A 17,878-nucleotide genomic window follows, 5' to 3' on the forward strand; every position below is an offset into this window, starting at 1 on the left:
AGATATCATCCTGGTTTCGAAGTCAAGACAAGCTAATCCTTGGCAGTTAAGCGTGCCTTGAGAAAGAGAGAGAGTGTGTGATTATGTATCAGAACCTGGTTGAGAATCCAGACCAAGATGAATGAAGAATATTGTGTTTGCTTGTGAAATTTCGAACTCAAATTTCCACTAATCGTACTCTGAGTAATGGTCTATGGAACCTTGGACATGATAGGAAATGGCAAAAGAACTATGGAAAAGTACTTTAAGACTATGGGAAACCACACAGGGTATTCCAGGTAAAAAGAGCAAATAGATGGAAACAGTATTCTGCCATTTAGATGTGACCCTATTCTTGATTAATTGACGCCAATTCCATGAATGAGGATGAAAGCTGTGTGACGCGTAAGTTTCAGTTATTCTAGAATATAACACTTATGATGTACGCTTAAATATATCCCATAACTAAAATACAGATTTTTGAAACACAAATTCAAGAAGTCTAGGCATAATAATATGTGATGTATGTCAACTCTTATGCTTGAATATTATCGAGTCACAGAGTTGAAAGACAGGGTTAACCGCAGTAGGATTTCAACTTGAAACGCACAGATCAGAAATATCGCAAGGCGTATTCCCCGGCGATTCAACAATTCTACGAAGTCATCATCATTCTGTAATATACAATATTCTTCGTATATATGAAACAGGCTAGAACCCTGTCGAACCTGATGTTTAACTGGTATTTTATCTTTTAGATCATACAATGGTTGTTTAAATAATATATATTTGTCGTTCTAAAGATGTTTCCACTCACCATCTCTACCTTGATATTTAATAATAGTGGATGATTGTCAAAGTTATATCGAACATTTAACACATGCTCAGTGACCTGGAAGTTAATTTCCATTCCTTAATTCAGCTCCGTGAGGATTTTTGTATGGGATTCTGTTAATTAATTATGCTTTACGTTTTTATTAAATAGATTAATATTTCACCTGCCAAACTTTTCTAATCTAAATGCCAGAAAAGATAATTCTGAAAGCATTTGTTAATTTTTACAACTGAAAGTAATGGAACAGAAAGAAAAAAAAGCTAAACAAAGAAAGAAATCAAAACATCCAAAGAAGATTTTAAAATCTGTAAATGTACACGAAAAACTGGATAGGAAATTAATTAGGCTATTTAAATTATAGAATGTTTAGAATATTAAATATAATAGATACAACACTATACAATGTTTAGTTGAAACAATTTTGAGAGGAATGACTCTGTTTTACAGAAATAATTGTTACAGTCTACAATATATGAGTGTAATTTGAGGAGGAAAGAATTTGGAAACTTGTTATTGAACGTCCTTTAACGCTTATGCCTGCAATATTCAAAGAGTAAACAAAAAAAAAACTGTAATTCCTTCCTCGGTTTCTTAGAGATGGCCGTAACAATTACCTCACTTCGTAGTATAACGTCGTAAAAAACCCCAACATAATGAGTTATAGACAACAGCAATACGAACAATCTCAACATTAACAAGAGCACTCACAGAACGCAAACCTCCGCCAAGGCAACACTAACGCCCTCTAAACGATTAGCTGGAGATGATTTTTAAAATGAGAATATCTAGAATAAACTCGATTGTTCTCACAAACGAAAATACTAAAATTAAGTAAAAGCAAAACGGAAAAAATAATCCAATATCCTTGGCGGGTACCAGATCGATCTAATGAGTTCGTGTCAGTCACGAAGCCAAAGATCTCTGAAAGTTTCATCTGCATCCATCCAGCGGTTCTTGAAATATCTTGTCCACGGTCAAACAAACAAACAAACAATACCTACGCTTTCGCTAAGACGGAGATAATAACTGCCACAGAAATGGTGGCGGTAATTACACCAACTGCACATGCATAATTGTTACCGATGTGCAGACTTGTAATTTTACTTCAACCGATCTTGCTTGTAACATGGGGACATTTTCTTCGCACGAAACTGCGACCTGGTCACTGACAATGGCTATATGCAGTGGAGTTAGCTTGTCAGTGACCTGGCAGCAGTTTCGAGTGACGAAAACGTTTAACTGAAGTTAATAGTCTTTGTGTAACTGAAGTTAATAGTTTTTGCGTAACTGAAGTTAATAGCTAATATGTGTTTTCCACGTTGCTATTATTTTAGCTTCTACGCGCGGTCTCATATTAAATCCCTTGCTTGGCAAATATACTTCCTTATAGCACTTATTCCCAATATTGCTTTGTTTTATTCTTAATCTGCTGCCACTGTTTGTGTTGTTTATAGTGCGATGTTTAGTTCCTAGAATTAGCAGTTGGCACATGAGAAGTGCCTAGGCTATGAACAAGTACCACTAAATTGTTGTACCAATAAATTATTTGGTACGATGTAATAGTCCAACATCTTCCCCTCAAATTTCCTGTACCTATACCTAAATATTAAACAATAACAGAGAGAGAGAGAGAGAGAGATCGACTACATATAAGCTATGTCGTTGACCTTAGAATATGTGGCTTGTCTAGAAGCGACTATAAAGATGTTTCTTATGGGATAGTAGTGAGATGAATAAAATATAGTATAATAGCACAGAACCAACAAAAAAGTCACTAAGCGGTCGTTCAAGCTGCTACGGACAATAGCTAAGTCACCATCGGTATCATTTTGTTTCTAAATGTCTTGAAAAGTATTGATTTTAAATTTTGGCACAAGGCCAGCAATATTAGGACATGAGGTAAGTCGATTTCATCGATCGTAGTACTCAACTACTACTTATTTATCGACCACGAAAGGGTGAAAAAACGAAGTCAACATAAGCGGTATTTGAACTCAGATGGGAGAGTTGGAAGAAATGCAGCTAAGCATTATTCCCAGCACTCTAACGATTATGCCAGCTCGCCGCTCTATTTCTTTGCAAAATATTTTTTGCAGAATTCTCATTGTTGAAAGCTGTTCTCCAAAATATGTGGAACCATGGAACATTTAAAATCGCTAGAACACATTGAAGAAGTGTGATAAAACAAATTATTTGATATCTATTTTGATAAATTCGATTTTAATATAATACAGAGGTGTGAAATTTGCATGTATTAATCGAAAATGTAACTCTGGGAGATATACTTCATGAGTTTGTCGCTAGTTGGATAATATCTTAACAAAGTGGCTCTTATCGATCACCATCAAGTTATTTTTTATTAATCCAGGAATATGATACATAAATAAAAATAAATTCACTGTTATAAATATGTTATATTTCTAGGCAGAACAACTGTAAACAGCAGTCCTCCGTTACTCTACTCATTATTCATTTCAAAAGTGGATGCATTTCATGACAATACCTATACAAAGGTGACTTGCAATTTATGGTTTTCGCACCTGCTTTATCTTATCATTCTAGAAAAGACGTCATCAATAGCAAAGCAAGTATTACGTCAAAATAAATATTGTTTCCTGAAATAACTTCCACTTCTAAGTTCAGATGGTTATGGATTGGATGTTCGTTTCCATTAGCCGAAGGGCAAATGCTTAATACATTCATTTTTATCTAAACCGCCATAAAAATAGAGAAAACGAGTCCCTAGATTCACATGACGTGTTTTTGTATTATAATTTTCCCTTTTGTTGGTGGATTTGATGTTATAGAAATTTTACGATATTCACCATCCGGATTTTATTATTTTTCAACACGATTGCCGTTTTTGGTGCTACGCTAACTGGTTCGAAGCCCATTTCCTCGACTTATGTAATTCTTATATCCTCAGTGTTTACATATTTAACAACATGTATCTCTTCTCTTGGATATATTCAATGGAATATACGTGTGTATACGCTTACTTTATCAACGTCCACATATCTCTACTAATATTAATCGCGAAATCCATGCTTTCAATTTCATTGCAGAAAGTTCAGTATTCTCTTATTTTTTTACTTACTTTAGTTATTTGACGGCGGCCATGCTGGATCACCACCTTTAGTCCAATAAATCACCACAGGACTTATTCTCTGTAAGCCTAGTACTTATTCTACCGGTCTCATTGACGAACCGCTATGTGACAGGGACGTAAACACACCAACATCCGTTGTCAAGCGATGATAGCGGGACAAACACAGACACAAGTAACAAACACATGCATACAGATAAATAAATATATATATATAAGATATATATATATAGATATATACTACGGGCTTCTTTCAGTTTCCGTCTACCACAATCCACTCAAGGCTATAGTAGAAGACACTTGCCCAAGGTGCCAAGCAGTGGGACTGAACCAAGAACCATGTGGTTGGGAAGCAAGCTGCTTACCACACAACCACTCCTGCGCTGTACATCGAAATGATTCAAAAGACCACCTGGTTATTTGCTGTTAGAGGGAGAGTTTGAAACATTCGAACTAGGTATACTTTTTTACTCTTTTACGTGTTTCAGTCATTTCACTGCGGCCATGCTGGAGCACCGCCTTTTAGCCCATCAAATCGACCCCAGGACTTATTCCTTGTAAGCCTATTACTTATTCTATCTGTTTCTTTTGCCGAACCACTAGATTACGGGGACGTAAACACACCAGCACCGGTTGTCAAGCGATGTTGGGGGCACAAACACAGGCACACAAACATAAACATACACATACTCATATGTCCACATATATACGACGTGCTGTTCTCTCTTTATTTTCTCCTCCTGTCGTTTTTGAAAAGAAATAATGCGTAAGCAAATCCAGCGAAAGCTGAACATCAGCTCTCAAAAAGGCTGATACACGCTGTATATCATGCCATCAGTTGTTACTAGTTCAAAGCCACACAGGTCAGACGGACATATGTATGCAATTTAAACTCCTGTTTCGCATGCTCCCTCTTAGCTAAACCTTAGTAGTGTCGATATTTTGGTAAATGCACCGGGTCACTCCAATTCATTAGATAGAGCTGTTTTCAGATAAAAACTAAAGGGGGTATCTATAATTTATTCTACTCCTTCCGCGACCTCTTCTCCTTCTTCTTCTTATTATTATTATCATTATTATTATTATTATTATTATTATTATTATTATTATTATTATTATTATTATTATTATTATCATTATTATTATTATTATCATTATTATTATTATTATTAATATTATTATTAATAATAATAATCTCATCTTCCTCCACACCCTAACCATCTTCCTTCTCCCCCTCCTCCTCCTCCTCCTCCTTCTTCTTCTTCTTCTTCTTCTTCTTCTTCTTCTTCTTCTTCGTCATGATTGTTTACTTCTTCTTCGTCATGATTGTTTACTTCTATTTTTTGCTTTATATTTCGAACCTGATAAACACTTCCTCGTCACAGATGCACCGTGCCAACCGCAATTCATAACATTGTACAGCCTTAAGGTCCCAACAGACATAGAACGCTTTGCTTACGATAGTCAAATTCAAGAAACAGCAAAGCCACACTAGTTGAAATTCATTACATGTCATTGTACACAGTGCTTAATTGTATTGCCCAACCCCAGCTCACTCGGAAGACGCCGAGCGGACAACATCCTAAGTACATCAGACAAAACACTTAGTGGTGTTTCATCCGGGAACTCATTTTAACTCCTAGACAGGCTGCATCTGCCTTTCATCTCTTCGGTGTCGATAAACTGAAGTACCAGTCTAGTGTAGAGGCATGGATTACATCCCCGATCGCCCTGAAAATTGCAGTGTTTATGCCAAAATTAAATGTATTTGTGCCAGAGAGTTACTGTTTTTAATTTTTACGTTTTTGTGATAGGCACAGAATGGTTGTGTACTAAGAAGCGGAGTATCTTGAGCAAGTATCTTCAAACTTAGCCCGGAGTCAGACAAAGTGTTTTCAGAGAAAAATGGGACACGCAAACCATGTGGAAACCCAACGTATATGTACACACGTGTGTGTTTTTGCATGTGTGTGTGTGTGTTATTCGCCACTGTTTGATAACAGATCCTGGACAGTTTACGCCTCTGTACTCTAGTAGTTCGGCATAGAATCCTGGTAGAATAAGTACAAGACCTTAACAAAAATTATAATACTGACGCTGATTTGATAGATTAACGTGCTTCAGCATGTTTCCCGAAGATGGTCGCAATCCAATGACTAAATCAAGTAAAAAATATATGTTAAGTAATATAAAAGTTCAACACAATAAAATAACGCCGATTATATTTAAATCGTTTCTTCCATTTTGACTATCTCACGCTTCTCTTCGGCTGAAAAGAGCTGACTAAATATTCTAAACTGAAAAGAAAACCATAGAAATTTTGGTAATACATAAATGACAGTAAAACTTACCCACTGGTAATATTTTTCAAGAAGACATTTTTGAAATATTTCTCTGCTACAAAACAAATTAAAACAAATAAATACGTGTATGAATTGGTGGTTCCTTATTTGTATATATACGAGTTTCGTTCGGCGTAGCTATACGTTTGATGGTAAGCATATGTTTGATGCACGTGCTTGATATATTGTAGACATGTGGATGGAAATGTCGAGGAACTTAGCATTCAATGAATCAAAGACATTTGGTACAACAAAGCTGATATATTGATGAATAAAATGTGTCACAAACATAAAGATTAATGTTTGCTATCTTTCAATGGAGGATTTGCACGAGACAAGATGTATGTGTTATACATAGTATTTCTGTACACAAGGATTACACATATCATTTGTAAAAGACTATGGGAGTTATACATAAATGCATTGTGTATTATGTGTATATATATATATTTATATATATATATACATATACATACATATATACATGCATATACATATACATATATGTATATATATATATATATATATATATATATATATATATATATATATATATATATATATATATATATATATATATATATATATATATATATATATATATATGTACATATATACATACATACATACATACACACATACATACATACATACATATGAGCATTGTGTTAGGGGTTATTTCAAATTATACAAACAAACACACCCACACGTACACGACGCAAAGAAATCAGATATACAAAATGTGATAATAGTAAAGGTGATTACTCATAAAAGTACGAACTAAATATGGTAACTGAATGAAAATTCAAGTAAACACATTTAATATTGTCTGGCTGTACAGGCTTCTGAAGTAAGACCATGAATATTTTCATCATTGTTGGTGTTGTTGGCGTTGTTGTTATTGGTGTTGTTGTTTTCATATGAACTCAGCAGATTAGACTGTTGGAAAAAAAACAGTCCTAACATCGGGCTACAAGTAAACTCAAACGACAAGAACTTTTCTAATTATCCTAGCTGTCCCTAAACAACACTGTTTTCTGGAGCTGTACTAAACTGAGTTTAATGCCAATTTCATGTATCCTTCAGTTCAGATCTTTAGAGATAGTTCCCAATTGACCTATAGCTACTGGGATACATTTTACCCACCCTTTCTATAGTCTCTGTAATTCAATGGCTAGGTCCTGGTACTTTGTATTGATTTTTTTATCATTTAGGATTGTAAACTCAGTTATCTGGTACTTTCTATTCTCTTTACCTACTACCACCAAATCAGGCCTTGTGGCTTCTATTATTCTTATTATTTTTTCTTTGTCACAGGTTTTGTTGGTACACAGGCAGCGCCGAGCGTCTTGGTTGTTTAATTTGACAAAATGTCCCATATATAATCAAAGCATCATTCAATGCTATTATACGGACCCCCCCAAAATGCTTACCTCAACATGCCTGTATTTTGCATTTGATCAAACGTCTATGTCAAGGGGAGAAATGTTGATCCTACACAATCTTCCAAGGCTTTCCTTTCCTACAGTGATATATTCAAATAAAGATTCCCCTTGTTTAATGTTTCATGTACAAACATGTTTGTGGAAAATAATCAGTCGAGATCATTGTCTTATCATTTCCCTTTTTCTTATTTTTTTTAAACAAAATTAATCCTAGATTTTTTCTGAAACAAGATAAATCCTAGATTTTTTGTTTTTCCAATGTTTTTACATACACCTTTATGGTATTTTATAGTTTACATGTTTAAGCAGTCGTATTCTACATACTGTCGAATAACTAAGAAAATATTCTCGAAATGTAGTTTGTCTTTAAATATGAGAAAAAGAAGGAAAGACAGAAAAGTCTGAAATCCTCGAACCGATTGCGCGCTGTTTTACAAAATTAGAAATCTAGATATTGCGAAACTTACCACAATTTTCTCCATCAGTCGAATACAACGATACAAATTTTCTTTAACAAGAGAAGCATCAGCGATAATATCTATTATTCTTTATTTAGTCACAAGACTAGCAATGATGTGTTGAGGCTAAATCGAAATTATGGAGTCTAACGCAAGACTGGTAATTTCTAGATAAATAGATAAAAGGCTAAAATTACGCTCGCAGCGTTTGATAATAGAACATTGAAAATAACACAAAATAACTCTTTCGATGACCTGAAATTTCTTAATCTATCGCTTAGAGGTAGGTAAGTTCGCCATTTTCTTTATGAAAATCATATTAATCACTATAGAAATAAGAATAAAACAGATTAATTAATGTTTTCTAACAGACCGATACTAGCAATTTTGAGGGGAGGAAAGATCGATTACATTGATCCTATTCAACTGATATTTACATTATCAGCCCCCACCCCCAAAATGAGAAATGGTAAAGCCCACACCACCTGCATTTAAAATAAGAGCATTAAGAGCTGGAAGAAATATCGGTTTCAAAATTATGGCACAAGGCCAGGACGTTCGTAAATGGGGAATAAGTCGATTACAACAACCCCAGTATTCAAGTGGTACTTACTTTGTTGATCCTGAAAGTATGAAAGGCAAAGTCGACCTCCGCGAAATTTAAACTCAGAACGTAAAGACGGTGAATTTGGCCCAAGAAGCTTCACGATTCTGCGGGATCACCATCTTTATAGCTGGTAGAAATATGCTTCCTACAACAGGCGCGAGCCCTGAAATTTTCGCGGGGGTGAAGGAGTAATTGGTTACATCGACTCTAGTGCTTGACTCATATTTATTTCATCGTCCCTAAGAGATAAAAGTAAAATCGACCGTGGCGGAATTTGATCTCAGAACCTAATGACGGACGAAATGAAAGCTGGAAGAAATATCTATTTCAAATTATGATACATGATAAACAATTTCGGCGGAAGGAATAAGTCTATTAAATAGACTCGATTGTTCAATTGGTACTTATTTTATCGTCGTCCAAGTGACAAATAATAAAGTCGGCCTCCGCGGAATTTGGACTCAAAACGCATTCACGGAAGAAATATCGTCGGTCATTTTTTCCGGCACGTTAACAATTCCAGGATATGAAGATCTAATTTTTCCGCGATACTAACCAAATGGAAGTGTAATTCATAAATAAATGAAGAAATAATGAAGTGAAATATAAGTTTGGTAAAAACAACAAAAAACATACGTTAGTGACAGTGATGAATAAATAAAATGAGGAAATTACAGAAAAGAAATGGAAAAATAATAAAGGATAATGGATGATTAATGATGAACTACAATTAATTAAGTAATGAGGGCAAGAGTGTTGAAGGTGAGAAAAGCTATGATAGGGATGATGTTGGTAATAATAATGATTTCCATAATCCGCAAAAATATTTAATTATAAACTGGTACATTAAAAATACAATGAAAATATAAAAAGGGAATTAAAAAGATTGTTTATTACAATTATGAAAGAATGGATCTCATGATAATTTTCATATCGTTAAATTGTTATTGATACAAGGATATTAGAAGCAAAACATATTATTACAATTATTCAGAAGTTTATGTACAGAAAAAAATTGGGAAAATTGCAAGAACAATACAATTAAGCTACGTGATATATATATATGAATAAATATAACGATAACTGAAAGACAGTTGCCTGTATGGAAGGCGATGAGGATATACAATGTGAATTAGAAGAGGATAAGCTCAGCTGATATGCAGCGATATCTTTTTGTAAGATATCTGCCGGTTGAAGCTAGAGTCATGCTGGTATTTTAGATGGAGACAGTGTGTGTACATTTGCAAGTGGGAAAGTATGTGTTTGTGTTTATGTTACTTGGGCAATTGTCAGTCATAATAAACGTAAGATGTTGTAATGTGTGATGAGCATGATTGCGATCCTGTTTATATTAGGCTAATGGAATCCTAGGACATTTAAATTTTACACATGTTCTCCTTGCATGGAACATCGTTTTGCATGCGATATTAAATTAAATGTCGTTGATCGGTAAATCTTAAATGTTTCTTGCGCCCAAAATCTAAAATTCTTAGGTTTAGGTTTGCGACGATATTTTGGAGCGGCGTCGTGATTTGTCTCCACGTATACTTTGAAAAATAAGTTGACAGGCGGTCCATATTTCTAATGAGGATACTGGAAAACCATTCTTATTCAGGTATATATATATATATATATATATATATATATATATATATATATATATATATATATATATATATATATATATATATATATATATATATATAAATTTGTGTGTGTGTATCTGTAACTACATGTGGATCGTTGACGATTTTTTGCCCCGTCCTCCTTTCCTCTTGGATTTTCCTCCATCTCCTGTTTCTGACGAAGAGCTTTCCTCGAAACGTAAAACTACCTTTCTTTCCTTCCTGGGCATCTGCAAATACTTTCCATGTACCACGTCCTCGCGTTGTTGTTTTTTACTATATATATATATATATATATATATATACATATATATATATGTGTGTGTGTGTGTGTCTGTGTGTGTGTGTGTATGTGTGTGTGTGTGTGTGTGCGTGCGTGTGTGTGTGTGTGTTTACCTGTCACGAAAAAGAAACGACGATTGCGTTATAGGCAGATAGGAGTAAAGCCAGCAAGTCTGCTAACAAAATTCTCTAACCAGACTGGTAGGATACAGTGAGTGTTTGCGAGTGTGTAGTTTTGCATGTAAAAATATACACCTGAGTAATATTCAAAAATTTCAATTTAAACTTGCTGTGACATTATAAATATATTAGTCATGATTTGGTGCAATTTTGAATTATTTCTTAAACATTCAGTATGTTATGATAACACCTGTGAGTACAACAGGTAATATGAATTACCAAAGATTCATCATATTCCCTCTGAAATGTTCATGGCCTTTACATATCCGACATGCATATGATTATGTTTCATTTCAGAAAACATGCAGTTTTCACATGTCCCCATGGCATTTAATTCCAATACAATAGGGTGATAAATACCTTAGGGTTTGCATTGCATTCATCTAGCAACTCAGTTGAATAATATGCACTTTACTAAGACTAAATCAACTTCAAAATTGCCCTTTCAAGAAAAATGTCATTATATAATGTGAAAAGAAATTTCATTTAGATGTACAACATAAACAATGGCACACATATTTGGGATGTGGACATGACGTCCATGAGTGACTTATAAAATGACTGCACATATATTTACAACCAACCATATTTATGCATTAACCTTTAGTTAATGGAAATATTTCCCTATGAGGGAAAGGATGCAGAATGCCTTCCATTGTACTGGCTGTCAATATTGCATGGATTTTGGTATATGCAGCTCTGGGCCTCCATAAACGTTCGAACTTAATTTTAATTCTTTTCAAGCAGCATGATCTGTGCATGATCATGCTATAACATATGTAATAACAAGGTATATTCTCACGTATCATATATCATTCAGGCACTTGTGATACGCTTGTCATTTAATCATTTTCAAGTGTAGAGCTTTTCCTTTATCAAGCTTTACAAACGAAGTTGATTTTTATAAAGTGTTTCGATATATTGAAGATAACATTAAATGTTTCCGGGTCAGGAGACGGCAAAGCTATTCTACAATAACTATGTTATTGTAGAAAATATGATGTAAAGCAAGAATAAACATACAGATCTATATTTAAGAGATGAAAAATTATGTACATTATTTACATTCGGCAGATATTTGTCCTCATCTTATTTGTTGTTAACACAACGTTTCAGTTGATATACACTTCAGCCTTCATCAGGAGACATGGGGAAATTTCGAATCTGGGTTCTGTTTCCAAAGGTATTTTTCGATGCTATTATTATTATTATTATTATTATTATTATTATTATTAATAATAATATTAATATTATCATTATTATAATTATTATTATTATTATTATTATTATTTTTATTATTATTCAGGCCATTGTCTGGAATCGAACTCGAAATATTGGGGTTAGTAGCCCGCGTTCTTAACCACTACGCCATATGGCCACGGGTATATGGCGTAGTGCGAGAAATACCTTAGGAATGAGAACCCAGGTTCGAAATTTCCCCGAGACACCTGATGAAGGTTGGAGAGTATATCAGCGGAAACGTTGTGTTAAGAACAAAGAAGATGAGGACAAATATCCGTCAAATGTAAGCAATTTAAATAATGAAAAATATACATCTTTAACATGTTTGTATAACCTACTAATGTAAAGGCAGCATGACATCATAGAAATAAACCGAAACTAAATTTCTCACTGTCATTTGGAAAGATAAGACTCCAAGCCTGTTATAATAAATGATCGCCTTCTTCAGGATTTTTGAAACAAAATGTGACGACACATAGTACGTTCATACAACATAGCAACACAATGCAATTATGAACAAATTTCAGGCAAAGCGAATCCCGTATTAAAGTACAGGCTTCATATCTGGTTGGGTCGACTTAACCGGCTCCCCCAAGCAATTTTATTTTGGCAAGCATAGGATCAACTCTCTTCGAAGACTCATATTGACGTTCAATGCTCAAAGGAGTAGATAGACAGCCGACAACTGACGAAGAGTTGTCCTTTATGTTACTTGTCCTGTTTTCCATTTGTTTCTCTATTTGTTTTCAAATTAAACAAATATGAAAGCATATATGAACACAAAAACAGGAAAAATATTCACCAATGCGAACATGAACTGCAAAAGTAGAAATCTAATCTACTGCATCAAATGCCCTAATTGTGAAGAACTGTACGTTGGCCAGACAGGTAATGCACTATCGGAACGCTGACGGGTACATCGACAACAGATTAAAAAACCAGAAGTCCGTCAAATACCACTGAGTAACCATCTGGCAACATATGGTCATCAAACTTTTATTATATTTCCATTCCATAAACTTTACAACCGGAATGAAATTGAGAGAAAATGCAAAGAAAAGGACTTTATTAAGAAATTCAAACCCACTCTTAACAAACAATGATTAAATTTATCTTACTTGGGGTTTAAAAATCTTATCCCTATAACTAAAACACAAAAAATCTCTCAAATATCATCATTTCTAACAATAGATTTGTCATCATTTCTAAGAATAGCCAAACACCTACTGGGGTTTAAAAATCTTATCCCTACAACCAAAACACAAAGCAATTTCTCAAATGTCATCATTTCTAAAATTAAATTTGGCATCATTTCCAAGAACAGCCAAACACATACTGAGGTTTAAAAATCTTATCCCTACAACCCAAACACAAAATAATTTCTCAAATATCATTTCTAAAAATAGATTTGACATCAATTCTAAAAATAGCCAAGCACATACTGCTGCTGTCTAAAGGAATTGGTATAAAAGACAGAAAACCAACCAACCTATTACAGTCTGTTAAAGTCTGTCATTCCGGCCATGATGAAATACCACAAGGTATAGAAAATACGTATTCGCCTTTATATATTTAATCATATATATTGAACACTCAATATTTCATATATTCAATAAGACATATTCCATATATTCAATAAGACATCCAATACTTTATTTCATTGTACCATCCATTTTTATTTTATATTATATATTGTATATTATATTATATATTGTATATTCCATATTCTATATCCCACATTGGTTTTGCAGGAATATAAATAAAACATAAAAAACAGACAGTGTTGGAACTCTTTTAAACAAAATAATATATATATATATATATATGTGTGTGTGTGTGTGTGTGTGTGTGTGTGTGTCTGTGTGTGTGTGTGTGTGCGCGTGTGTACATATATGTATATACATGCATATATAAACATATATGTATATATATGCATATATACACACACACACACTCACACACACATATATATATATATATATATATATATATATATATATATATATATAATTATATATATATATATATATATATATATATATATATATATATATATATATATATATATACATTATGTGTTTGAGTATGAGTGTGTGTATGTGTACGAGTGTATGGTGGTGGGTGAGTTAAAATCAGTTTTCTTTCTCGAATGTACAAATTGGTATTAAGCATTCTTCAATACATTTCAGTTATATATCCATCATATTAAGAAACGACCATGTACCTTTATACATGTTGAGATATGTACATTCTACGGAGTCTTGTGTCTATTTAATTTCATTAGAATAGTGTAGAAATTGTAGATATAAGCTTCCTATCTAAAATCACTTAAATATTCTAGTTATCGTCGTATAATTCATAACATTTCATTTTATATTTATTAAATATTAATTAACGTAAAACTTAATTGTTGCTCTGTAACATCTGGAATTTATCTTTTATGATTATTTAAATTAACGAATATTTAAATTTTCAATATTATTAAACTATAAACATTCCGACACATAACCTATTGGTGCATTCTTTTTTGATAGTGAAGGAACATTCTTAATATAAACATTGTGTTTTATTCAACGAAGCAAAATTTATCACTTCCAAAAATTTACTTCACCAACATCGAGATTTTTAATCTATCAAATTCTCTCTAGATGTACATGTACGATGAAGAATAAATTATACCATAAATGTTACTGCCTTTTTGGATGGCTGTCAATCCTTCATTCAACTGAATACAGTTTGGCTTAACGTTTGATTTTACAACCTGTATTCTAAGGTCATACATACAGAGGTGGTAGAACATATTCTAAGCAATATTAACAAGACAGACCATAGAGACAGGTGGGCAAGTGTGTACATCGGTAAATTGTGTCCTCACAACTATATTAATGACTTTTCTTTTACGACACTAACAATTGTGACAAGAAAATGTATATTAAGCTAAGTGATCTCCATGTTGGATCTTACTTGTCTACAAGACTCTGGTTGTTTTTTTTTTGTTTTTCTTTCTGTCCCCTCTTTCTATTGGTAATGACTGTGTGTACTTGTGTGTATGTGTGTCTGTTACTTATATATGGAAGACGTAGCCACGAAAAGCTATGTCATTTCTTTCTCACCTTCTACACTGTGCACCGGGTTCTACCTCCCCACTGATGTTGCTGATAATTTATATAATGGAGATGTGAGAGTGCGTGGCTTAGTGGTTAGGGCATTCGGCTCACCATCGTGAGTTCGATTCCCGGCGACGTGTTGTGACCTTGAGCAAGACACTTTATTTTTCACGTTGCTCCAACCCACTCAGCTGGTAAAAATGAGTAGTACCTGTATTTCAAAGGGCCGGCATTGTCACGCTATTTGTCACGCTGAGTCTCCCTGAGAACTACGTTAAGGGTACACGTGTCTGTCGATTGCTCAGTCACTTGCACGTTAATTTCACAAGTAGACTGTTCCGTTGATCGTATCAGCTGAGACCCTCGTCGTCGTAACTGACGGAGTGCTCCATTTTTTTCAGATAATGGAGATATATATTGGGCATTAAACACTGTGAATAGTGTTTATTGATTGCTGGTACCATACAATGACTGATCGATTACTGGTATTTATAGTAAACCCAAACTCAGAAACGAAGTAGTCGATACTAAGTGCATGACATTTCAGCATTGACAACATAAATAATTAATAAGTAATTAGACTCGCAGTTAAAATGAAACAAGTTGATTTACGTGAATGTTGACTTTAGTTTATTTGGTCTGTATTAATTAACGTTATATTAAATTACTTATATGATTATTGTAGTTCTATAATTCATCATATCTCTAATCATACTAAATACATGCATCATACAAGCATTCCAAATTTATCTCACAGTCTGACTTAAATTGTTAAATGATCGAACTTACAATCAATAGCATTCGAAATTTATCTAACCCTTTTCTTTTGCGTTTATTGCTTGACTATTATTGTATCTTTGTCTAATATGTCTTGCAGGTAAGGCGGCGAGCAGACAGAATTGTTAGCACGCCAGGCGAAATGCTAAGCAGTATTTCACCTGTCTTTACGTTCTGAGTTCAAATTTCACTGAGGACGATTTTGCCTTTCATCTTTTCGGGGGTCGATAAATTAAGTACCAGTTGATAAATTAAGCACCAAATTTCAGGCCTTGTGCCTAGAGTAGAAAGAATCGTTAGCACGCCGGGCAAAATAACAAGTGGCCTTTCGGCCGTCTTTGCATTCTCAGTTCAAAAACTTTACCATCGAACTTACGTGGCCAATAAATGAAGTACCATTTGAGCACTGAAGTCTATGTAATCGACTTCACCTCTTTCAAAACTTGCAGGCCTGGTATCAAAATTATTAAACCAAGATTTCTAGCATGTATTACGATGAAACCTCGGATCACGCGTTTTACTTGTAATTAACGCTATCAACTTTTATATGAACATCTACATGTTCATATATTATCTACATATTTATATATAATCTACATGTTCTAATCAATGCTATCAACTTTTAAATGAACAGCTACATGTTCGTATATGTGCGCATATATTTAAGCATACCATATGTAGTTTTAGTAAATGGTCTTTGTTTAACAGTTGTAGGTAAACCTACAAAAAAGAAGAAAGGCGAAGGAGCATCTATGCGGTGAATCAAATCCCGAGAAATAACAAATTTACAGATCGAAATTATATCAATAAATAAGAAGAAAAATATGCAAAAAATATAGTCCCTGATGTCATGTAGCAGAAAAAAGGCAAGATGGTATTGCTTGGCATTATTTCCAGAGCTTTATTTTCAGCCAACGCCTAAAAATTCTTCAAGGCGTTGCCCCAGCCTGGCCAAAGTGGGAAGACTGAAACAAATAAAGGAAAATGGTAGAAGATCTGGTATTGTTGGAGTAGGACTTATTAGTTGTTCTTCCACAGTCCTAAGTCCAATGTTATCGGTCAACATTTAAGTACTTCTTCTACCTTTAATGTAGAGTTAAATAAAAAAAAAAAAAACTACAACGTTCTTTCTTTTATTTCTCCTAAATTTTCCTTTTTCTGTTTCTTTTTTGTTTTTCTTCTCCATCTTTTCATCATTCTCCTATCAAGAAACTAATGAAGATCCATGATGATTTTCTGTTTTGCTATGTTACTAGCCTTTTTTTTTTCATCCTTTATTGAGACATCATAATTGCCTGTGGAGCTTCCTGAAGAAACATTGTTAAGAGCTTTTGTTTCTCTTCTCTCTCCACACACATACTCACAAGCACACACATGCTCTTTTTTCTCACTCACCCCTTATCTCAACCCTCAGCCTCTCTCCTCCTCTGTAACAGTGTCAAGACCCTCTCTCTATCCCGCTCTCCATACAACATTATATTAGTTTTGCTGTTCATTAAATTCCCATCCACTCTGAATTCTTACTTTTTTTCACTCCACATTGGAAGGAAGCTGAAACCACACTTGCTGCCGTCTTCTTGTATTAGTTGTTATTATTCCATGTCTGTATGTATAAATGTGTATCAATATATGTGTATCTATCTATCTATCTATCTATCTATCTATCTATCTATTATTATAAGATCTGGTAATTAGTCATATATTAATATGTTAATTAATATCGATTAATTATCAGGGGGCCAGCACATTTAAAGAATCAAAGAGATTCAGAAATATTATCTGCAATCTCAGGGGACTAAGGTACATTTTAAAAAATAACGTCGACCACTAACGTGGACAATTAATGCGCTAGAAATAGATCACATCTTGTGTCTATTAAGACCTAAAAAGTTC

This window comes from Octopus bimaculoides, chromosome 2 (assembly GCF_046866305.1).
Source record: "Octopus bimaculoides isolate indiv1 chromosome 2, ASM4686630v1, whole genome shotgun sequence".
Taxonomy (NCBI): domain Eukaryota; kingdom Metazoa; phylum Mollusca; class Cephalopoda; order Octopoda; family Octopodidae; genus Octopus; species Octopus bimaculoides.